The 24,086-nt window shown below is 40.6% G+C and overlaps 1 protein-coding gene across 1 annotated transcript in view; it reads left to right on the forward strand.

Moving 5' to 3' along the window:
• Positions 1-11,312: 11,312 nt before the first annotated feature.
• The window catches only part of GREB1L (GREB1 like retinoic acid receptor coactivator), a 273,750-nt gene continuing 260,976 nt past the window's right edge, over positions 11,313-24,086 (forward strand). Inside the window, exon 1 of the mRNA XM_056137907.1 lies at positions 11,313-11,512. The gene's annotated coding sequence lies outside the window, so the exon portion shown is untranslated. The remainder of the gene's footprint in view (positions 11,513-24,086) is intronic.

The raw sequence follows: 24,086 nt of genomic DNA on the forward strand, positions 1-24,086 counted from the left end.
ATGTCATGAATTTTCAGAAGTGTATTCTCATTGTTTGTAATTTTTAACTATTCTTTGGTTGAAGATTAAGGTAAAAGGTAAAGGCCCTCCCCTTGATCGTTGATTTGCTCGAGCAGGCCCAGTAAGGTCTCCATTGGAGACCTTAACTTTTTTGTTACTGTGTTTGGCATATCGAATACTCTCGGTAGCTTGCCGGGCTCTCCGAGAGGGGCAGAGGAATCGAACTCGGGTCGGCCATGTTGGCCGCTTGTAAGGTGAACGCCCTACCGCTGTGCTATCGCTCTAGCCCTAGGTTGAAGATTAGATATATGTTAACTTTAAAATATTTTTAATCAAGTAATTATCTCTTTATAATTAATTTATGGATTTCATATTTTAGGATTAAAAGCAATGGACCAGAATTTGATAAAATTTTCTTTGTGACTTAGGGTATTTTAGTCCTTTAAATATTTAGGATTTAAGAAAAGAACACAAACTCTGTTACAGATTTAGGATCCGAAGCTACCCATATACACTATGCATAGTTTTTGTTGTGTTATCAGAAAGTTCTTCCTCCTATTTATTTCTCTTTCATCTGAATTATGAAATTTTTTAGAGAAATGGGTTTAAACATTTCAAATAAATTATTTTATTCCCATTAGTTGTCTATATAACTATTTAGGGGCCCCTGATTTGCACTTTGGAATCAGCAGATGAGGGCTTAAGTTCTACATGCAACTATCACTGTGTGACGTGGAGAACATCTAATCTCTGTATAGTCTACTCCTCCATCTGCAAAATGGAAGCTTAACCACAGTCACTCCGTATCATTGTGAGGATTACTTAAGAAAATCCTCAGTTGAATTCCTGGCATGAAGTTAATGTTCAATAAATACTCACTATTCTCTTTTATCAGAGCAAATGGTCTTATTGTCCTACCTGATGTTTACCTCTAATCATAAATTTCACTTTGATTTAAACTTGCTAATTTTGTTTCTTTTTGTCTGGATTTGCATTTATTTTTAGTATTTCTGTATCATTTTATTTGAGTTTTATTCATAAAGGAAAACAGCGAAATTTCTTTTGGATTCACAATCTGAGAGATTTTTGTCTTTTTCAATAGGGAAATCTAGCTCACTTGATTTAGCCTTCTTAATGCTAAGAATATTTGTATATGGTATACTCTTTTTTTAATGCTTTCCTCTTTTTCCTGACTTTTGTGCTTTTGGTGAAGCTTTCTTTGAATTACTATTATTATTTTAATCAAAAGTGTTTCCCCTTCTTTTTCTTTTTTGACTTTTGGCCCACACCCATCTGTGCTCAAGGAATATTGCTCACTCTGCATTCAGGGATCACTCCTGGCAGAACTCAGGAACCATATAGGGTGCTGGGGATTGAACCTGGTCGGCCACTTGCACAATAAGGACTCTACATGGTGCACTATTTCTCTAGCCCTCTCCCCTTCATTTCTTTGTAATTGTGATGACAGGAATTTGCAGTGCTGACACACTTTAGTTGTAGTGCTCACAAGGATCACCCACTTAAACGGTAGTGTTCATGTATGCTTTAAAAAAAAATTTTTTTTTACAGTAGTGTTAATGCTGTTGAGCCCCACCCCTCCCTGCTCTGTTTTCCTACCCTCTGGTTACTTCAGTTCTGTTTTCAGAGTCCAATAGTTTATTTTCATTCACCATTGTCTACGCACTTTCTTTGTTTCTTTATATAGCGCGTGAGTGACATCATCTGACATTTTTCTCTGACTTATTTCTCTTAACATGACTGGTTCTTAACCAGTCTTCCCAGCACCATTTGTTGAAAAGGATTTCCTTCCTCCACTTACTGCTCTTAGCTGCTTTCTCATAAATTAATTATTTATTAATTTTTGTGCTTATCTCTGGGCTCTTAATTCTATTCCATTGGACTGAGAGTGGTACTGTTGTCATCTCAGTACCACACTGTTCTGATCACTATCTTTGAGAGCATAGTTTAAAGTCAAAGAATACTCCCCCTCCCTGCTCCGCCCCCCACTTTTTTTCCCATTCCAGAATTGCTTTAACTATTCTGGAAACTTTATGATTTCATGCAGACCTCAGTAGTATTGTTTTATAGCTTTAAAGAACAAATATTTTTTCTTTGGAAAAAACATTTTTTTGTCTTTTAGGACATACCTGGTGGTGTTCAGGGATCAATACTTGGGGGACCATATATGATGCTGGGGATTAAACTGACCACTGCAGTGCAATCAATCAATCAATCACCTTACCTCTCAGCTCTCTCCCCAGCCCCAGCCAATTAGAATTTTGAAAAGAATGAAATCAAATCTGTATCATGCTTTGCATGGGGTGGCCATGTTAACAATATCAAATCTTCCAAACCATTTAAATTTTTTTCATTTTCTTCTGTCCTCTTCAAATTTAATAGTAATTTAATAATTTCCAATGTACAAATCTTTTATTTCCTTTGTCAAGTTGATTCCTAGGCACTTAATGTTTTTGTGCACAATGGTAGGTTTTTTATTTTCTCTTTCTAGTTTGTTATTTGCATACAGAAATGCAACAGACTTTTTCATGCTCATTTTGTAGCTTGCCACTTTATTGTATTTGGTTTTTTTAAAAAAAGATTTTCTTAGTGAAGTATTTAGTATTTTTATTATATCATGCCATCTGCAAATACTGGTTATTTGATTTTTTTCTTTTCCAAATTGAATCCTTTTATTTTTCTTGCCTAATTGTTTTGGTTAGGAATTACAATATTATGTTGAATAATCGTGGTGACAGTAGATATGTTTGCCTTGTGTCGAACCTTAGAGGAGAGTTTTTAGTTTTTGCCATTAAGATGTAGATGTGGATTTGATTTGTTGTATATGGACTTTAGTACATACAGAGGTAAATTCATTCTATGTTTATTTGGTGAGAATTTTTATTACATAAATGGGCATTGAGGCTTAATAAACTCAATTATAGTTCTAGGCTTGCACAATTTGCTGGGGAGGTAGTTTTATTATTGTTTCAATTTCCTTTTGGCAATTAGTCTGATCAATTGTTCCATTTTCCCCTATTCAGTAGTGGGATATCTGATTCCAAAAATTCACCCATTACCTCTTCTCTTTACTTTATTAACATTAACAGTCTTTAAGCTACAATTTTTAAAAAAACTTTATGATTTAGTTTATCTAGTTTTACTTGTTTGTTTTGCCTTTGGGAAGGGTACTTGTGCTTTGGGTGTCAAGAAACTATTGCCTAATACAAAAGTCAAAGTAATCTATGAGGCTGGAGAAATAGTACAGCAGACAGGGTGCATGCCTAGTTCAGTCCCCAGCACCCCATATGGCTCCCTGAGCCCAACCAAAATTGATCCCTGAGCACAGAGTCAGGAGTGAGTTGTGAGCTCTGCTGTGTGTGGCCCACAAACAAATAAGAACCCTGAACAAACTAAAAGACTCAAGAAATTACATTTAAAAAATCATTATTTCAGTGGTCAGAGAGATAAAACAGTGGATAGAGCACTTGTTTTACATGCGACTGACCTGGTTTGATCCCTGGCACCCCATCTGGGTGCTGCTTCCAGAAGTCCTTGAGCGAAGAGCCAGGAGGAAGCACTGAGCACAGCCCCAAACAAACAAAATTTAAAAGTTACTATTTCACTGCTTATATTTAGACCAAATATCCAATAAGCTTTTTTTAAAATTTTTTTGGGGTCTTTTGGATCATACCCGACGATGCTCAGGAGTTACTTCTGGCTCTGCATTTAGGAATTACTCCTGGCAGTGCTGGAGGACGATATAAGATGCCAGAGAGCAAACCCGGTTTGGCTCCATGCAAGGCAAATGCACTACCTGCAGTACTATCGCTCTGGCCCCATAAGTTAATCTTTGTTTCTGCTGTAAGGCAGATTTCCAAATTAATTCTTTCACATACTGATGTTCTGTTGTCTCATTTATTAGAATGTTTGATCTTTTCCCATTGTATTATTTTGAAACTTGCTGAAAATCAATTGACAATGTACTTACTTTTAAGTCTATTCCATTGATTATATTTATATTCTGTGTTAGCTACATGATGTCTTAATTGAGGCAGTTTTGTTTCTTTTTCATTTGAGGAAACTTTCTAAATGGTAAAGGCCCAGGATCCATGTCCAGTGATACTTTACCAACCAGGCTAGTGGTTCACAATGAGGGCATGAGGATACAGTGCTACTCAGGCCCTGTGGTACAAGGGACCACAGGGTCACTCCTGAAGTGCTTGAGGGCTCCAGGTTATTTCTAGTGATGCTCAGGGATCCAGTGGTGCTGGAATGAAGCTGGGGTAGGGTGTATGCAAGGCATGTGTCCTCACCTCTGTACTATCCCCCCAGCTCCTCTTTATTTCCCCCCAAATGTTTGCGCCACAGAGGTGGTACTGAAGTGCTGCTTTAGATTCAGTGCTTGGGGTGAGGGGCAGGGCGGGGGGAGTATTCAGTGGACTATGAGATGTTGAGGATTGAACTATAAAGTATTTCCTCACAGCTACTTAATTACTATAGCTTTCTAATGAGGTTTGAAATTGGGAAAATGATCTTCTGGCTCATTTTATTATTTGTTGTCTTTCCTATTTAAAAAATATGATTTTGCACAGAGACTGGCACACATCAAAAAGAACAATAACAACCTGTGCTGGTGCAGATGTGGGGAAAAAGGGATTCGCTTTCATTATTGGTGGAAATGCCGACAGGTTCAGCCTTTCTGTAAAACAATATGAGCATTCCTTAAAAAACTAGAAACTGGGGCTGAACATCACAGCAGGTAGGGTGCTTGTCTTGCACGCAGCTGACCCGGGTTCAATTCCCAGCATCTCAGATGGTCCCCCGAGCACCAACAGGGGTAATTCCTTAGTGCAGAGGCAGGAGTAATCCCTGTGCATTGCTGGTGTGACCCAAAAAGCAAAAACAAAAAACCAAAAAAAACCCTAGAAACTGTGCTTCCATATGACCCAGCATTACCACTTCTGGTATATATCCCGGGGTGCAAAAAGGCACAGCAGAAATGACATCTGCACTTACATGTTCATTGCAGCACTCTTTGCAGTATCCAAAACCTGGAAAAAACCTGAGTGCTCGAGAACCGATGTCTGGTTAAAGAAACTTTGGTATATCTACACAATGGAATACTATGCAGTTGTTAAAAAGATCAAGTCATGAAATTTGCTGATAAGTGGATGGTTATGGAAAGTATCATGCTAAGTGAAATGAGTCAGAAAGAGAGGGACAGACATAGAATGACTGCACTCATTTGAACATAAAATATTTTATAGAATATAAAATAACATAATATGAGACTAACACCCAAAGACAGTAGAGACAAGTGCCAGGAAGATTGCTCCATGGTTGATAGCCAGTTTCATGAGCTGGGCGAGAAGGCAGCTGGAGTAGAGAAGGTATTACTAAGTCAATGATCGTTGGAGGAATTGCTTGGGATGGGAGATGTGTGCTGAAAGTAGATAAACGGCCAAACATGATGGCCTCTCAGTATCTGTATTGCAAACCATAATGCTCCAAAGTAGAGACAGAGTAAGAAGGAAGGTGCCTGCCACAGAGGCAGGGGGTGGGATGGGGTGGGGATGGTAATAGGGATACTGGGGATTATTGTGGTGGAAAATGTGCACTGGTGGAGGGATGGGTGTTCAATCATTGTATGACTGAAACTTAATCATGAAAGCTTTGTAACTGTATTCCATGGTGATTCAATAACTAAAAAAATATGATTTGGGCTATTTTAATATTCAGCATACTTCATTTGCATGACAGCCTGCCCTGGTCATTCTTAAAATTTCAGTGAGAACTTAATCAAGATTAAAATTTTTTCCAATTAGTTTGCCCAATTTTGTGGGCTGGGGGTGGGGTGGGGGAGAGTACAGTGAGGACAGTTAGGTTAGATAAGGGACAGCTATGACAATGATAGTTGGAAATAATCACTCTCGACAAGAATTGAGTGCTGAAAGTAGGGAAAGTGATATACATGATAACCTTTTGGTACTTGTATTGCAAACCATAATGCCCAAAAGGTCAGGGGAGAGGGAGGAGGAGGACGACGATGAAGAGTAATAAGAGAAAGAAGACGAAGTGGAAGAGGAAGAAGAGGAAGAGGAGGAGGAAGAAGAGAAAGAGGAGGAAGAAGAGGAAGAAGAGGAGGAGGAGCAAAAGGAGGAGGATGAGGATGAGGAGACAGCAGCAGACTGGGGGTGGAAGGTGGAAGGAGAGAAACTGGAGACATTGGTGGGGGGAAATGTACACTGGTGAAGGGATGGGTGTTGGAATATTGTATTGCTAAAACACAACCATGAACAACTTTATAACTGTATCTCACAGTGATTTAATAAAAATATTAAAAATAAATGTCTCCAACTTCTGCATTAATTCCATTTTAGTGAGTGGAAGTGGGACTACTTTTGTCTCTTCTTTCAAATAACAGATTATCTATAAAGAGTGGTTTTAAAAATCTGCTCCTATTTGTAAGTAGTGCTAGAGATAGTTTAGTATTGGTAACTGGCATCTCATTTGAAACTAGAAATCACAGTTCAATTCTCCATGGTGGTTCTAACCCTGTGAGCATGTGGTGGCAGGTTTTGGATATTGGTTTTGAGTGGAAAACTGTAGCTCCCCTGTTCTTGACAGAGGGTAATGGTTATGATTGTATAAATGAGCAGAACTACCACATCTCAAACTGAAATTGAATTTTAAGAGGAACAGCATATGGGAAGAAAGAATTTGAAACTTTACCCAGAAATGAACATTTTTGTGACTGCTAGTACATGGAACTCAGTGGAAGCAAATGAAGTCTACTAAATGTCTGGAGGAATTACCTGATTAAGTCAATCAGAAGCTTGGCCTTAAAAATCTTTTATTTGTAAAAGGACATCCAAGACTCCAAATTGTGCAAGCTATAACATTTCCAAGGAGAGCTTACTCCTCATTACTAGTTTCACAGAGATCATGGAGGATAATGAAGTAGGGTGAGTCTTTCAGAATATTGAGTCATAGACTTTAATGCAAAAAGGTGTTCATCCGTGAGAACAAAACCAGGATGAAGTCATACAATGCAAGGTAGAATAATCTCCTTAATAATTAATCAGAAAGATTATATGAAACTTTTCCTCACTTATAATGAATTTTACTGCTATACACTTTATATTTTTCCTTGAACTTAGTTTCTAATGCTGGATATTTGTGGAAAACCATTTGGGAGTCATTGCTATCGGAAATAATATGGAATGTACAGATATGATAGCAGGTTAACATTTTATTTTGTATTTGGCATTTGGCATATCTCAGTCTACATAGCTAATCTTTGAGGAACATGCTGTTATGATGTTATTCTACAAATGAGAATACTGAGATAGAGTAAAGGAAATTGGTCAAGATTACAAATAGGAATGTCTTGCTTACTTGTCTCTGTGTCTTTGCTTGCTTATTTCCACTCTGAAGAAGATTGTGTTCTCTCTTGAACACATACTCTCTTTCTCTCCCCTCATATCTTTCTATAAAATATAGTTCAGTAAAACTATCTTACTTCACACATACACACACATACATACACACACTACAAATGAGGGGTGCAGAGAGGTACAAATGAGGGGTGCAGGGAGGTAGTGCAGTGGGTAAAGGGTTTGGCTTACACACAACTGACTTGGGTTCAATGCCCAATTCTCTATGTGTCCCCTAGGCTCACCAGGAATGATCCCTTACTGCAGAGCCAGGAGTGTGCCCTGAGCATGGCCAGGTGTGGCTTAAAGGAGGAGGGCACATGCGGCAGTGCTCAGGACTTACTCCTGTGCTCAGGCATCTCTCCTGATGGGGTTCAGGGACCATATGCAGTGCTGGGATCAAACCCAGGTCAGCAATAATACATGCGAGGAAAGCAACTTTTCTGCTATATTATCAGTCTTTCCCCTGGGTCCATCATATTTTATAATTACACAAGTCTAAAGGGCATGAATAAAATATATAAACTTTTATGGAGATTCAGACTATACACAAACTCAGAAATAAGGAATGTGTTATTTAATAAAAGACACAGTGAAATGTCTTAAATCTTGCCAAATATAGACAGAGGTCAAGAGATAGCTCAAGTGGTAGAACAAAGACATATCATGTGCGAACCTCAGAGTTTGCTCCCTGGCATCACATATCTGCCCAAATGCTGAAAGATGTGGCCACATCTTTGTGTTTGTGTGTGTATGTGTGTATCTAACAGACTATAGCTAGATGGCAATTTTTTAACCTTGTTAGGGATTTACTGAAAAATTGTAAATTGCCAGTTCCCATTCTGGCTCACAGTAGGTGCTCAATAAATATTTGTTGACTGCATTGACAATTGGCTATCCCCATCACTGGTGGGCTCTTGCATATTAGTTTGAGAAGAATCACAGGACAGGAGTAGGACATAAGAAAACATTTTTATTTATCAAGACAAGAAGGAACCAATTTTAAGTGCAGTGACCATAGGTTCTCAAGATGGCAGTCCCACAATGGGATTTTATGCTGCTCTGGTTCCAGGTGAGGGCTGCGATATGATCTCAGTCTTGGGCCTTGTCCTTTTAAGATTAATTCTATCAGGGGATGCAGAGAATGGAGGAAATTTGGGGAGAGAGAAGACTGGAATTTGAAAGTCTTTGCTAGTTTTCCCGCCCTGTGAGCTACATTTGGCTGATGCAAACTAGTGCTCCAGTTGCAGCAGAAGTTGCTGCCTTATGTTGAAAAGGAGTTTTTTTTTTGTAATTTTTTTTATATCTATCATGACCTGTCAAGTTATCTAGGGTTCACTGATTACAAATACTAAGGAATATTAAAAAATATGAGGCACTGGTTCTTTTGTCCAAGACTTTCCCTTTCCTAACACTAAAGCCCTATAATAGAACTCTAAGGATTTTGCACCACTAGACCAAACTTGCCTTTGCATTTCCAGAGTACACTTGCACTGAACAAATGGTCCTTGAAGTAAAACCAGGAGAAAACCGTACTATGGTTTTACTTTGAGAAGGCACATTGTTTTCATTGCTTTTTCTTTAGAATGGAAGGTAAGTGGGAATGTCACTCATTGCTTTTCATGTGTGAGGCTTTGCTTCCTATCCCCAGCACCAAGAAAAAAGAAAAAAACAAAATAAAACTCTAAAATCAGAACGTGGACCCCTCCCCAATTCTACAAACCTTGTGAAAGATTGGGGATTTCAAAAGACTCTCACCTGCTTTAACCTCTTGTGTGTTTAGTTTTTATTCACAGGGTGGGCTTGAAATCTCAGGTTTTCTACTTACAGTTGTCTCCACATATATGCTAATTCTCACAGTGAGATGGGGACATTAGATTCCTTTAGCATCTTCCTCTCTACTGCTGATCATCTGTACCTTTCTAGGTTGTAGTTATTCTTAGAAACATTTATTTCACTTACTGAACCTGTATTGTGTGGATTTCATTCTGATTGTGAAGGTTGAGGTTCCTGCTGTCATGGCACATGAGTGCTTGCATTTTTTTTATAGAGCAAATAAGGCTTCAGTAGTAAAAGAAAAACAAAACTTTTTTGCTCCTAATCCCTTTGTGCACAAAATGATTTTTATTTATTTTTAATGTTTTTTTCTTTTTGGGTCACACCCAGCGATGCTCAGGGGTTACTCCTGGCTTTGCTGTGCTCAGGGGACCATATGGGATGCTGGGAATTGAACCTGGGTAGGCCGCGTGCAAGGTCAATGCCCTACCCGCTGTGCTATAGCTCCAGTCCCAAAACGACTGTTAAAAATAAAATGGCAGATGAGGAATCTTCCCAATAGAGGAGAAAGAACAGACAATCCAAATCAGTACAAGTCATAAACAATGAACAAGAACAATTAGTATTTGCTAGTCATGACACCATCTATGAGTTATTTTCTGATAATTTTAGACTTTCAGTCAATTCTTTTTGTAAAGATGGGAAAAGGTGCACTCCAGTACTTGTATTAAAAAAGGGGGGGGGAGGACAAGCAAACAACTCACAGATCTAAAGAGCTCACGTGATCTTTAACTAATCTACTTAGTTGAAACTCTCTTTAGGCATCTTTAATTGACAAAGATGCCAGTAACAATAGAGAGCCAACCGACCCCAACTGGGTGTCCTGGTGGCTACCCTCATTTCCATGGACAAGCTGGGTTGGGGGGGGGGGAACCCTTGCCTCAGAAGCACTAAAAAAGAAATCAACTTCTCTCTTTACCTAGGCTCTTCCTGCACCTCCAGCGTGTAAGTGCTCCTTCCAGATGTGGGCAGTCCCAAGGAAAGGCATCTATCTTTCTGCAACGATGACAGTATAAATAGGCAAGAAAGAAAGAAGGAAGGAAGGAAAGAGAGAAGAAAGAAAAAAAGAAAGAGAAAGAAAGAAAGAAAGAAAGAAAGAGAAAGAAAGAAAAAAAAAACCCCAACATCTGGGGCCGGAGCGAAAGTTCAGCAGGGCGCTGGCTTTGCACGCCACCAATCGGGTTGGAACCCTGAGGCCCAGCAGGAGTGATCCCTAAACTCAGAGCAGGAGTAAGCCCTGAGTACTGCCGAGTGTAGCTCAAAACAAAACAAAAACCCTCCTCCCGAACCCCCAGCTCCCAAATCCTCAAAGAAACCCTGCAGCAGCAGCAGCAGCAGCTACACATTTCCAACAACAAAATAAGCCCGTTGTAAAAAAGTGGAGTGAAATCGATTGGTCGCTATCTCACAGCATCTCGTGAGAACGTTTGGCCCTGCGCCACCCATCAAGACCCGGGACCGGCTCGGAAGCGGCCGCTCTGGGGCGGAGGTGCTCCTGGGTCCCCGCAGCCCGGGACCCGCCGTGAAGAGTAAGCATCGTCCCCGGGCCGGGTCCGAGGGCTCGAGGCAGGGCGTGTCCCGGCTGGAGCTGAGGACTGGGCGCCGGCTCCGAGCGCTGGGGCAGGTTTGATTTTGTCGGTGTCCGGCCCCGGCGCCGTCGGTTTCCCCAGGCCAAGGCCGCGAGTTTCGGCCCCGTCGTTGCCCAGGCCGAGCTGCGCGTGGGGCCTTTCGGGGGCCGTCGGGTGGGCTGGCGGGATGGTGCGAGGAGGCGAGCGCGGCGCGTGTTGGAAGAGGCGCGGGCGAGAACAGTTCTCGTCTGACGGTGCGCAGAAACCCTCCAGTAGGGGGGTGCAGCCCTGCTTCCCGAGCACCCCGACAGCTCCAGCGCAGCGGAGCCGGGCGGGGGGGGACGTAGCTCCGAGGGGGGGGGTGGGTCCGTGGGGGAGCTGAGGGGGGAGCCCGAGGGGCGGGGGGCTCCGTGCGGCCGCGGTTCCGGGGAGGCGGGAGGGGCAGCACCTGAGGAATCCGCCTCCCGCCGCGGCGGCCCCCGCCTCGCTCCGCCCCGGGAAACCGCGCGCGGCCCGCGCCTGCCACAGAGACGCCAGCCGGCGGCGGCGCTAGCACCTCGGCCGGCGGCAGCGGCGAGCGGCCAGCGCGGCCGGGACCCGACTGGGGGTGGGGAGCCGATCCCCGGCCAGCGCGGCCACCCCCGGGCCTCCGCCCTCGCGCCCCAGAGCCAGGTGAGTGGCGGCGGGGACCCGCGGCGCGGGGAGGCGGCGGCGGGGGCGGCTCTGAGGCGGTCGCGGCTGCCCTTCGGCGGGCTGCGGGCCCCTGCCGGCCGGGCGCGGGCTGATCCTCCTCCGGGGGGCGCGCGCGCGCGTGTGTGTGCGCGCGCTCGTGTGTGGATGTGCGTGTGTGTGCGTGTGTATGTGTGCGCGCGCGGGGGCGCGTGTGGGCTTGTGTGTGCGCGCGCGCGCGTTTGCGTGTGTGTGTGTCTGTGTGTGTGAATGTGCGTCTCTGTGTGCGCGTGTATGTCTGCGCGCGCGTGTGTATGCGTGCGTGGGTGCGCGCGTGTGTAGGCGTGTGCGTGTATGTGCGCGCGTGTGTAGGCGTGTGCGTGTGTGTCTGTGCGTGTGTATGCGTGCGTGTGTGTGCGCGCGTGTCTCCGCGCGCGCACGACTCTGGCGGGTGTGGCCGGGGTCGGACCCGCAGCCGGCCGGCGGGTCCACCTCGCGGCGCCCGGCGTTGGCCCCTGAGGAGAGCCCGGCGGCGCGCGGCCGGAGGCCTGTCAGGCGCCTCTCCTCCCCGCCTTTGTGGCAAGGCCGCCCGAGCGGGGCGCTGTGCGGGCGGGGGCGGCAGGTAGCGCGGCCGGGGATGCGGCGGGAGAAAGTTGGCAGCGTGGGGCCGTGGCAGGCCCGGGGCGCGGCGTGGGGCGCGGGGTGTCCGTGGGGCGCGCTTCTCGGCGCCACAGGTCGCTCGGTCACGAGCGCCCGCGCGTCCTCGGGCGTCGAGTGTTGGAGCTGGTTCGTTGCCGTGAGTGGGTCGGAGACAAAGAGTCCGCTTGACAGCGGGCGCTGCCGACCCCGGGCACGGCGAGGGAGGTGTGTGCCCCAGGCGGAGTGGCCGTCCCCGCCTGCGAGCCCGGGAGACGAACGGCGCGGCTGTGGCATTTGGGAGTGTTTCACGGTCCCGAGTCCTGTGTGGTCGCTGGGAATAATCGCCTTCCCCGGCCGGCCGACGGGGACGCGTCCCGCAGCAACTCGCGATCACGCTTTTTGCCTCTGGGAAGCGTGATTGCTTGCGAGGCCCTTATCTGCCGCCCAGGGCCTGCCGCCTCCTGCGGGGATGCTAGAAACCAGAATTTAATTTCTCCCTTTCCCACCATTCGAGACACACCCCCACCCCTCCCATGGAGACGGGAAATTGAATGGAAATCTCATTTTCAAACCATGCCTTTTAAAGAACTTTTCCGTAAAAGATCTTACCCCCCCCCCCCCCATAAAAGATTTTGAATAAAATGTTTGCTCCCTTTAAAAGCCTTTCATTCCTCTGGCCAGTTTCTTATTCTTTAAATTTGACTTATGGGACCATTGGGTACCCCTACCCCCCCCCCCCCACTTTTATATCATTTGACAAATTGGAATACGGAAAACTTAGTCAAAGAAGAAAAAGTGTTTTACTGAAAATATTGAGTAATAGAATTGAATATCTATGGGCATATGCGGCATATGCTTAAAAGTAGATTTTGAATCAATGAATATTGGAAAGTAAGATGCATAGGGTAAAAGGTTTCAGCAGTGTGAATGAAGCCTCTTTCCTTCAGCCTTTGCCCCCAGTGTTCTCTGTAACTGATACAATTTCTAATACATCAGTTCTATAAACCTAGTAAGACAATTACATATTAGAACTAAAGAATGAAAATAACTGAATATGAGATTGAATTATATATCAGTGATGATAGTTGTTACATATTTACTCATGATTATCTTAGAATCTTTTTATTTGCCATATGACAGATACTATTATCGTTGAAGATCAATTTTGACTGCTAAAATTCTTAGAACAAGTATTCAGTGGCAAGCAGATATATTAAATTGCTATTTCCCTCCCACCATCACTTTCCTCTCTCTCTCCTTCCTTCCTTCCTTCCTTTCTTCCTTCCTTCCTTCCTTCCTTCCTTCCCTTTCTTCCTTCCTTTTTTCTTTCTTCCTTCTTTATTTTCTTTTTCTCGCTCTCTTTCTTTTTCTCAACTTTTGATGGATGTTGTGTTGGTTTGGGAATGCTTTATGAAGCAGAGGGTGAGAACTATATATAGTTTAATATGTGCTGCAGTCTATATCTTGAATGCATTGAAAGGACATGACACATGCATACTTCTGGTGACATGACAATGTAAAAAATGTTTATGCTAAGGAAGAAATATGAAGATCGAGTTTAAGGCATTAGGTCACATCTCTTAATTCCAGGCCCAGTATTGCTTATAAACTAGCTAAGTAAAAGTAACTTCTTAGCACTACTTTGGTTTCATCCTCAATTAGAAGAATTAAACTATTCAGCTAAACTATTCATGATAATTCCAGTATCATGTGATTATTTAGTTATCGTAAAATAGTAGGTTTGTTGATGTGCTGAGACTAAGGAATACCCTCCTGGACCTGTGATTTTTAGAAGGTGAAGCGAGGAAAAAAGTTTACTGATGGTAGATTCATAATGAGAAGTTGGAGAACCTTTAAACCACACTTGTGCTCTTATGAGATTAACATCATAGGAAACCATCCACTTTCCCAAAAATATCACTTTTTGTTGAATGAACCTCTGTATCAAGTTGGATGAGAGTAAATTTTCTTCGTAGTTCACAGTGCCATACTTAGGGAAATTGCTGTTACCAAACTTTTAATATTTCCTTTGATAAAGTAGAAGTAGTTTATTTCCCTACTTTGGGGGTGCCTTACATAGCTTAATTAGTAACTGGAAAGCTTTTAGAATATGAATAACCCTTAAAGCAGAGATATTTTACTTACCTTATAGGTAATTAAAGGTTATGTTCTCCATAGGTAACTTTTCTAATCTTTAAAGCACCTGCAACTACTCCCTTATGACTTCTGAATCTGTGAAGAGAGTTGAGCAGTGGTTATAAGATTATGAAAGTTAAAGTTAACTTTAGTCATATATTGAAGGGATTTCCAAGGTATACTTGTAAGTGTTGATTGCAAAACCCATTGATGCTGACTTTATACTTTAAGAATCTTCTGAGTAATTTTTTTTAAGTTTCATAATCATCAATAAAGAATATTATATTACTATTAAATAAATTTAATATGAATGAAATATAATGATTAGGATGCTAAGAATTTGGTTGAAACTATAAAAATCAACTACAACAATAGATTATAAGGGCACTTAGAATAATCTTGATTGATAAAGCTGACAAAAGCAAAGCAAAATTAAATATTAGTGAACTTCTTCTAAAACAGAATCATTTTTTACTTTCCTGTTTCATTCCTAAGCTTGTCATTTGGCTATGTGTTTATAGATGTCTTATCTGCAGACATATATATATGTATATATATATAAAGCATACCTGAAAATACATTTTACTTTTGTTAAATAAACATTTCTCTGGGGCTGGAGCAATAGCACAGCGGGTAGGGCGTTTGCCTTGCACGTGGCTGACCCAGGTTCGATTCCCAGCATCCCATATGGTCCCCCAAGCACTGCCAGGAGTGATTCCTGAGTGCAAAGCCAGGAGTAACCACCCCTGAGCACTGCCGGTGTGACCCAAAAAGCAAAAAAAAAAAAAAAAAAACCCATTTGACTGTAATTTATTTTTTACTATTTGTAATACCTTTATAATAACTTATCCAGTTCATGTACTTTACTAGTTTTTCCCCTGTTTTATAGCTTCATGAATGTAACTTCATCCTTTTTAACTTTATTAGGATTGTTTCCCTAAAGAGATAGTGTAGTGTAGTTGTAATTGAGTGGGCCCCAAAATTAAAGATTTAGGGTTCTAAACATAGCCCTATCACTTATTGACAATATTGAACCTAACAACTAATTTTTCTCAGAATCTTAACTTTTGATCTGTAAAATGGATAAAGTAACAACTCCCTACAAAGTGAAAATAATGGAAAGAGTAAGGGCTCACTACAAAGTGAAGCAAATTACAGAATAAAACAAGTCAGTGTTAACTCATTTTTATTAACTTTTTTTAGATTTCTGGTTATTTTCAAATAATTCCCAAAGGGTACATTTATATGACAATGAACAATCTATAAATATATTAATATTATTTTAAACGATTTATGTAATTGTGGCTTTTTTGATCAGTATAAAATTGCATCCTATTGTTTTGATTTGTGTTTCTTTGGTCTTGTGCAAAGTGAGGGGTAATTTTTTCAGTAGTTTGTTATAGTTCTCTAAATGGAGTGGCGGAAGCTTCATTGTCTCAATGATTTTGAGGTAGTTGGATATATAAGTTGGATATATGTCAGGTAAGTTACAGCGCTAATGAAGAGTGAATCCAGTTTTTCTATAGGCTCTTTCAAGTTAATTATAATTTTCTTACACTTTCAATCTATGGCGATTTTTACTGGTTAATACTTTAAATCTTATAAGTAGCCATTAAAGTTAATAATATAATGCCATATACTAGTATTATTTAAATGAAAAGCAGTCCCTCATTTCCCACTCCCCCTTTAGTAAGGTGATTTATAATCGGCATTATTGTGATCAGAATTTAGTGGAGTTTTATTAGCCGTGCTCCCAGATTTGGGTGCCAAAATTTGAAAGTTTTGTGAGCTCTAATCATGGTATCTTTTGGCTGCACATGGGTAATGAAGCCATACCCTCTGACTTGAGTTCTTATATAGCCAAGGTAATTTAGACTACACAAAAGCATGCCCTTGTAAGTTCTAGAGTTCTAGTGACCCTGATATTCCTGGCAAACACACACCCAACATGGATAACAGCAACTCTTTGTGCTGCTGAGCCCCAGGAGGGCTCCCTATTGTGTACTCTTCCTTCCCTCCCATTCTTGACTGACCCGTGATAGCAACTCCTCCAAGTCCAGATGTGAAGCTCCCACAAGGACTCCTTCTTCTGCCTAACTCTGTGTTTACCCCTTACCACCCAGTCCTTCAGTGTATTTGCTTGTGTCATGCCTATGATAAATTCGCTATCTTTTCAAGGTTGTGGTTTCAGATTATATTTTTAGTTTTTCTCTATGTTCTGAGTGATTTCAGCATAATAGATAATCATAATAGAGACTAGCCATGAATAGCATAGATTAACAAACACAGAATCAGCACTGATAAATGTTTGTTGCTACGAACCTTATCTTGCATGGTGTTTTCTCTTCCCAAGTAGGGTTCTGTTTCATGGTACCAGTTTGGAGGAGCAAGCTCCAGTTGTGTCCTGGACTGACTGTGCTTGCCTGTTTTACCAAGGTTAGGAGTGAGGAAACATTTTTCCCTATCTTAACTCCTTGTGTTTCTAGAGACATTCCTTAGCTCCTACACCTTGCTTTTCTTCTGTACAATAGGATTAAGCATTACTTCACTATTTATCAATCTTTTGGACAGGACTGTTGTACAGATAAATAAAGTAATAAATATGGTGGACATGCTTTGGGGGGAGATTATAAATTTGTATTATGTAGTCAAAATGACACATTGTAGATATGCTACCAGGAGTCTTTTATATCTTTCTGAGAAAACCACATTTCAGTATGGAGCTGTATTTGGAAATTGAGTTTAGATGAAAATTCTTTGGACCCAAATCAGAAACTCTGGGAATGGGTTTTAGTCATCTGCATTTCAACAACTGATGCTAAATCACTGCTCTAGAAGTAGGAAATGTCACTAAGCACTTGAAAAGCTTTCTGTTGTTTAGTAGTATTAGTTACTAAATAAACTGGAAATTGCCATAAGATACTTTACATTTGCTAAGTATGGAATGCAAATTATTAATAACTCCTTAAACTTTTCAAAATTTTATTTAGAATTGTAAATATTCAGCTGCTTTTAGAGACCAGGTAGATAATTTTAGTCAGTGAAGCAGCACCCCTGTATATAGTAGGGATTGATGAATCTGATGAATGAAGAAATTTTTTTTTTTAAGAAATCTTAAGGTGGAAGAATTTCAAGAGTTCCACTGATTTTTGTTCTTGGAAATAGGGTCAATGTTGCCAGATCATTTGATATTTCAAGTGGTGCTGGATATTAATATTTTAATGAATTTAATAAAAAATAAATTTAAATTTTGGAAAGAAAACATAAAGACTCAGTAAAGCATATCTAGAAGGCACACAACTTCCAACCTCTCAGCTAATTAACATTGATAAAAATTTTCATTCAGGTGAGTGCAATGTCAAGAGAAACATCCCTGTTCAACATTATTAATATCCAAATAAATTTGTAATGGTGTAAAGAAGTGGTTATTTGGTCTGAGAAATAGTACTTGTTGACTTAGATTTGATCCCAGATACTGCATATGATCCTCTTACACTGCCAGGAGTGATTCTTGAGCACAGAACTAGAAAGCCCTGAGAAAGGGGTGTGCCCTCCAATTCAAACACTTGTTGCTGTGCAAGCAGAATGAAGTAAAATAATTTATCACTTTTCTTTTTTCTTTTTTTTCTTTTTCTTTTGTCATACCCAGCAATGCTCATGGGTTACTTCTGGCTCTACACTCAAAAATTACTTGTGGCAGTGCTTGGGGGACCAGTGGGTTCCTGGGAATTGAACCCGGGTTGGGCATGTGCAAAGCAAGTGCCTTACCTGCTGCACTGTCTCTTTAGCCCAATTTGCCACTTTTCTGTCATCATGTAATCTTGACTTTAAATGTCTGTGTCTGACCTATTATGTTATTCTCTCCTGTGTCTTATAGAGAAATAATTGAAAATGATAAGTCACATGTGGCAATTTAAAATTAAATATGAAAGCAAAGATTCTTATTTTTTGTGCACTGGTCACATTTCAACTGCTCAGTAACTGCATATGGCAGGAGTCTTTGGATTGTCATGAAACAGTACTTGTGTTTCATCAAAGAAAGGTCTGAAATAAGTTCTTTGAGTCAAAAATTTTCCTAGGGACTGAAGTAATAGTAAAGTGGTGGGTGCTTGCTTGCATGCAGCCAATCCAGGTTCAGTTCCCAACATGGTTCCCAAGCCCCACCAGGAGTGATTCCTGTGTGTAGAGCCAGGAGTAACCCCTGAGCACTGCTGGGTGCGGCCCAAATAAAGGTAAAGGTAAAGGCCCTCCCGTTGATCGTCGATTTGCTCGAGCGGGCCCAGTAACATCTCCATTGGAGACTTTGTTGTTACTGTGTCTGGCATATCGAATACTCTCGGTAGCTTGCCGGGCTCTCAGAGAGGGGCGAGGAATCGAACTCGGGTCGGCCATGTTGGCCGCTTGTAAGGCGAACGCCCTACCCACTGTGCTATCGCTCCAGCCCTGCGGCCCAAATAGCAAAACAGAATTTTTTCCCTGATAGACCATGGGAAAGTAGTGGTGGGAACTTGAAACACTGGTGGAGGGATTCATGTAGTATGCTATCAAATAGCAACTTCATTACTGTTGTAAACTGTGATACCTCAATTAAAGATTTAAATTACTGAAATAACTATAAAAATATGCATTAAGTTGTGTGTGGGTTTTATTTTGGTTGGGAGTGTGTGTGCTGGGTCACACCCAGCTGTACTTAGGACCTACTCTTGACTCTGTTCAAGGATTCCTCCTGCCTGGGCTTAGGGAGACCTTATGTAGTGCCAGAGGTTGATCCAGACTCAGTTGCTCGAGTCATCCATGTGTACAGCAAGTGCCTTAACTCTTTGACCATTTCCCTTGGATCATTTCCCTTAAATTATGTGAGTTTTGCATAGAGATGAGTTTTTAGAAAATATTATTATGAATATGAATAAAAATGGTGTTTCTAATGTACAAAATTTTCTCTGAAAGGAATTTTCTAAAAAGAAATAATCAGATAAATTAACAAAGGCATATACAAAAATATCATCTGAAATATTTATGAGTAAAAATAAAAAACAACCAAAACTTGTTTTTTTTTAATTTTCTGTATTCAATTTTATTGGTGAAGGGCCATGTATTAACTGTCACAACAGTTCCTGAAAACTAGTCTCCAATAAAGAAGAATACTATTTTGCCTTGCCTAGAAGTTATATATATATTTTATGTAAATATTTGATACAGTTCTTTAAATATATATTAGTTTAAGTGGCTTTGAAAGAACAGTGAGGCTTTTTATACATATATACATAAGCATATATATCCACATATATGAGCACAAAAAGCCATTTTTTCTTGTTGGAAAAAGAAATTTAGAAAACATTCATTATAGGACATATTTTTTTCCCAAAACTTGTTCTTTTTAAAAATTAAGTTGCAGTAAATATCCAGGATATATGTATTGCTCACTGGAAATATTGCTTTTGAAGGTTATTTCTTTAGTTTGAATAAGTACTTTAGAGATTAGGGGATCTGTTTTTTTTTTCTTTTTGGGTCAAACACGGCCATTACTCCTGGCTCTGCACTGAGGAATCACTCCTGGCGGGGCTTGGGGGACCATATGGGATGCTGGGAATCAAACCGGGGTCAGTCGCATGCAAGGCAAACGCCTTACTTGCTGTGCTATCGCTACAGCCCCAGAGGATCTGTTTTTCTATTCTAAAGCCCTTTTGTTTAAGGTACAGCTCTTCTCATATAGTGGAATTGTTTGATTTGCACTAAAAATTCAGCAGAGATTCTTGGCAATTCCATCTGCATCACTGTCACTTTGTGTTCATGTTAGAAATTTAGACTCTCAACCCCAGTCTGGACCTTTAATAAAAGACTGTCAGGGCACAGGAATCTGTATATTAATAAGCTCTCTGTATATTGGCTATATCTCCCTATCTCTCTTCTTTAAGTGAATCTCTTAAACTTCTTTTTTTTTTTTGCCAAATGAAATTTCCTTGAACTCTCATTGTTGTAGTCTAGTGAAGAACACTGACAGATGTCCTTGTCATCTTGGAACTCAAACAGTAAGCAAAAGAAAATTAAAATAGGAAGCACTAAAGAGGAAAATGAAGCAGAAGAGAAATTAGAAAGATAGGGTTGCTATTCTGAAATTCCCCCCCCAACTCTAGTTCTCATTATAGTGAAACCTGAGTGAAGACCTAAAGGCTGCTAGAAATGGAACTTTTGAAGAGTTTAATAAGAAGAACTTTTTTGCTTGTTGTGATAAGGGAAACTAGGGAGCCAATGGCTCTGAACTGGAGAGGCAAGTAAGGGAGAGAGTGAGGATTAGGTCAGAGGGGTAAACTAGATCTTTTAATGTCAGAATTCTTTGTTCTCTCTAGTGTACCACACTCCTCAAATTCTTTGGTTAATCAGTTTGTAAAGAGATAACGCATCCTTAAATTCACTTTTTCAGCATGATCTGTCAACCCCTGCATTATTTGCCTGGAGCTCTTGTTAAATGCAAATTATTGCTTGTTTAATATAAAACAACTGAATATAAGAATTTCTGTGGTGGGATCCTCAAATGTGTATTTCAGTAATATTTCCAGTTGGTTTTTTAAAAAGTTTTAGAGCCATTCATAACACTTATATTATGTGAGTGTAATTGTTTTTTGTTGCTATTATAGGGATGGAGTTGGGTCTCAGGCATGTAAGGTTGCACTTTACTTTAGAGCCACATCCCTGCCTGAATTTACTTATTATAGAGCAGGTTTTCGAAGAGGTAATGATGTGAAAAGAAGGTGTAATTTATATAATATCTCATGTATCTTGTGATTTTTAAACCAATTATATTAACAATCTTACAGTTAAGTATACATACACATGTACATTGGAGTATTCAAGAAACTATAATACTATTACCATTATTCTTTATTTGGGGGAATAGCCTTGGCCACACTCATTTGTACCCAGAGCTTGCTTCTGGCTCTGTGCCCTGGGATCACTCCTGGTAATGCCCGCTGTACTATTTCTCCCGCCCCATTACCATTATTCTTATTCTTATTCTTGTAGGAAGAGTAGGAGAAAACTTTTAATTTGAGAATCTTATCTCTCCCATTATCCAATTTATTTTGTGTTTTGGAAAGGATAAATTGGATTTTTTCACCAGATACGCTTTTCTTTCTCTTTAACCTGTTTCTTTTTTATCACTTTTCGTGAAATCTAACTATTCTATTTAAACATTTTGATACTCATTCTTTAATGCAGCTATCATGATTTCAAAAATGCACTGAGGGTCTTGGAGCATACCACCTAACATAACAAAGGACTTACGATATTGACTTTCCAAAGTCCTGCATGCTTTCTGTTTTATCACGTTCTTACATATCTTCTCATTATCTAAATTACTATTAATATAGGGAAATCATATTTCAATAATTTTTTATTTTCAAAAATATTTAATTTTTAACATTTAGTGAAAAACTTTTTAAACACAAAAAATTAGGATTTAGGGCTGGAGTGGGCAGGGCACATGCATTGAACACGACTGACCTGGGTTCCGTCCCTGACATCCCATTTGCCCTCCTAAGCCCACCAGGAATGAGCCCTAAGTAAAAATCCAGGAGTAAGCCCTGCTGGGTGTGGCCCCCTAAAAATCCAAAATTGGGTTTAGGGTCAGACCTGGCAATGCTTAGGACTTACTCTTGTCTCTGTGCTCAGGGATCACTCCTGACCATACTAAGGGGACCATATGTGGTGCTAAGGATCAAACTTAATCAGTCACATTTAAAGTAAGCTGTTGATCACTACTATCTCTCTGACCCTCAGAGAAATACTTTTTAAAATTTAAGCTTAAAATTTTAGAAAGACATCACTTATGATCCCATAACCCTCAGAAAACGAGCAATTTTCCCTATGATAATTCATGTATTTATATGCACTAATATTTATACAGATTAGTGATACTTCCCTAACATTTCCACAATCTTTTGGTAGTTTTGTCTTTCATGCCTTTGAGCCGGTCTGCTTGACTCTACTTTTCTTTCTCCTCACCTATTTTTTTATATGTGCTTTCTAAAATATAAACATAAATATCTATAAGGAAGCTTTCAAACTATGATATGTAAACCGAATATTACAGAGTATTATAGAAATTTAGAATAATAGAAAGCATGTGTCTTGTATACTTTCATAAAGCAAATAAATAAAACTGACTGTATGTAAACTGAGTACTGCAGAATAGTATAGAAATACTATATAGTATAGATACAGAATATTATAGAAGTGCTACCAAATAGTGTGGGAATTTAGAATAGGGGAAAAGTACCGTGACTTATATATTTTCATAAAGCAAATAAATAAAGCTAAATGAAAGCAATGGTTCTTAAGCTTTATCACATATGAAAGAGACCTGGATACTCCTAGGACTTTAATCTGTATTTCAATAATATCTCCAGTTGGTTTTTGAAGTAGCCTATAGTTCATCAAACACTGCATTAAATAACAGGTATGTCTTGCAAGGCTTTCTAGAACAATAGTGTCCGAAGGGTCAGTGAAGGGTCCATCCTCTGAGGTGAGTGTAGCACTGTCCTCCTGTTGTTCATCGATTTGCTCCATCGAGCACCAGTAACATCTCCATTGTGAGACTTGTTGTTACTGTTTTTGGCATATCGAATACGCCATGGGTAGCTTGCCAGGCTCTGCTGTGTGGGCGGGATACTCTCGGTAGCTTACTGGGCTCTCTGAGAGGGGTGTAGGAAACTAATTTGTTCTAGTTTCATACACTTGTTTTTCCATTTCAGAAAGCATTTGTCTGAATATTAGGATGTAAGCCTTTTGAGAGGAGATACTATGGCATTCAGTCGGTCTTCATTTTTCAAAATATTTAATACAATATCTGGTACATAGTATGTACACCATATTAAATAGCTACATTCTCAAAATTTACTCTACTCTGAAGTTGGCATTTTTTGCTGAAAAATCACAATGTCACCTAAAGTATTAGAGATGGAAGATGATTGAAGGTAAAGCTTTTTCCATGGTATTTTCCTCCAGTTTCATTTTTTTTTGAGAATAAATCTGAAAATCCTAGCTAAAGTTATAACAAATACTAGATGTAAATGTCCTGGTAAAGTTTAGATTTGTTGCATTTGAATTGAAAAACTGTTTCTGTCCTTTCCCCCATTGCTGATGGTTGTTATTGTTACAGTGAGTAGGGCTCACACACATACACACATACACTTTTGTGGTGCTCACACATATTATTTGCATGATGCTTAGCTGTGGTGGTTGTGTGAGTGGGGGTTGAGTTGCAGGTACTTAGTTGTGTTCCTTGTACATATACTTTCCAGGAGCCACACCTTATGGTTGCGGTGCTCATACCTGTGTTCCCACCTGTGCTCACAGCCTTTGCATTCATGCCTACAGTTTCTTTCAATTACAGTGTTTACTCATTTTACATCCTTTGTTGTAGTGCCTGGGATCTCAAGAATCAGTGCTGTCTGGACTGCACATGGAGCATGCAGTGTGGCACTGGAGCTCAAGGTCACGAACTCATTCTTGCAAGGCAGAAACTTTTTTATTTTTTTAATTTTTGAGTGGCTGGAGCCATAGCACAGCAGGTAGGGCATTTGCCTTGCATGCAGCCAACATGGCTGACCCGAGTTCGATTCCTCTGCCTCTCTCAGAGAGCCTGGCAAGCTACCGAGAGTATCTCGCCCGCATGGCAAAGCCTGGCAAGCTACCCGTGATGTATTTGATATGCAAAACACAGTAACAGTTGTCACAATGGAGATGTTACTGGGCCCACTTGAGCAAATCCATGAACAGCGGGGGGACAGTGACAGTGACAGTG

Source organism: Sorex fumeus, unplaced genomic scaffold (genome assembly GCF_029834395.1).
Source record: "Sorex fumeus unplaced genomic scaffold, SorFum_2.1 ptg000128l, whole genome shotgun sequence".
In the NCBI taxonomy this organism is placed as follows: Eukaryota; Metazoa; Chordata; class Mammalia; order Eulipotyphla; family Soricidae; genus Sorex; species Sorex fumeus.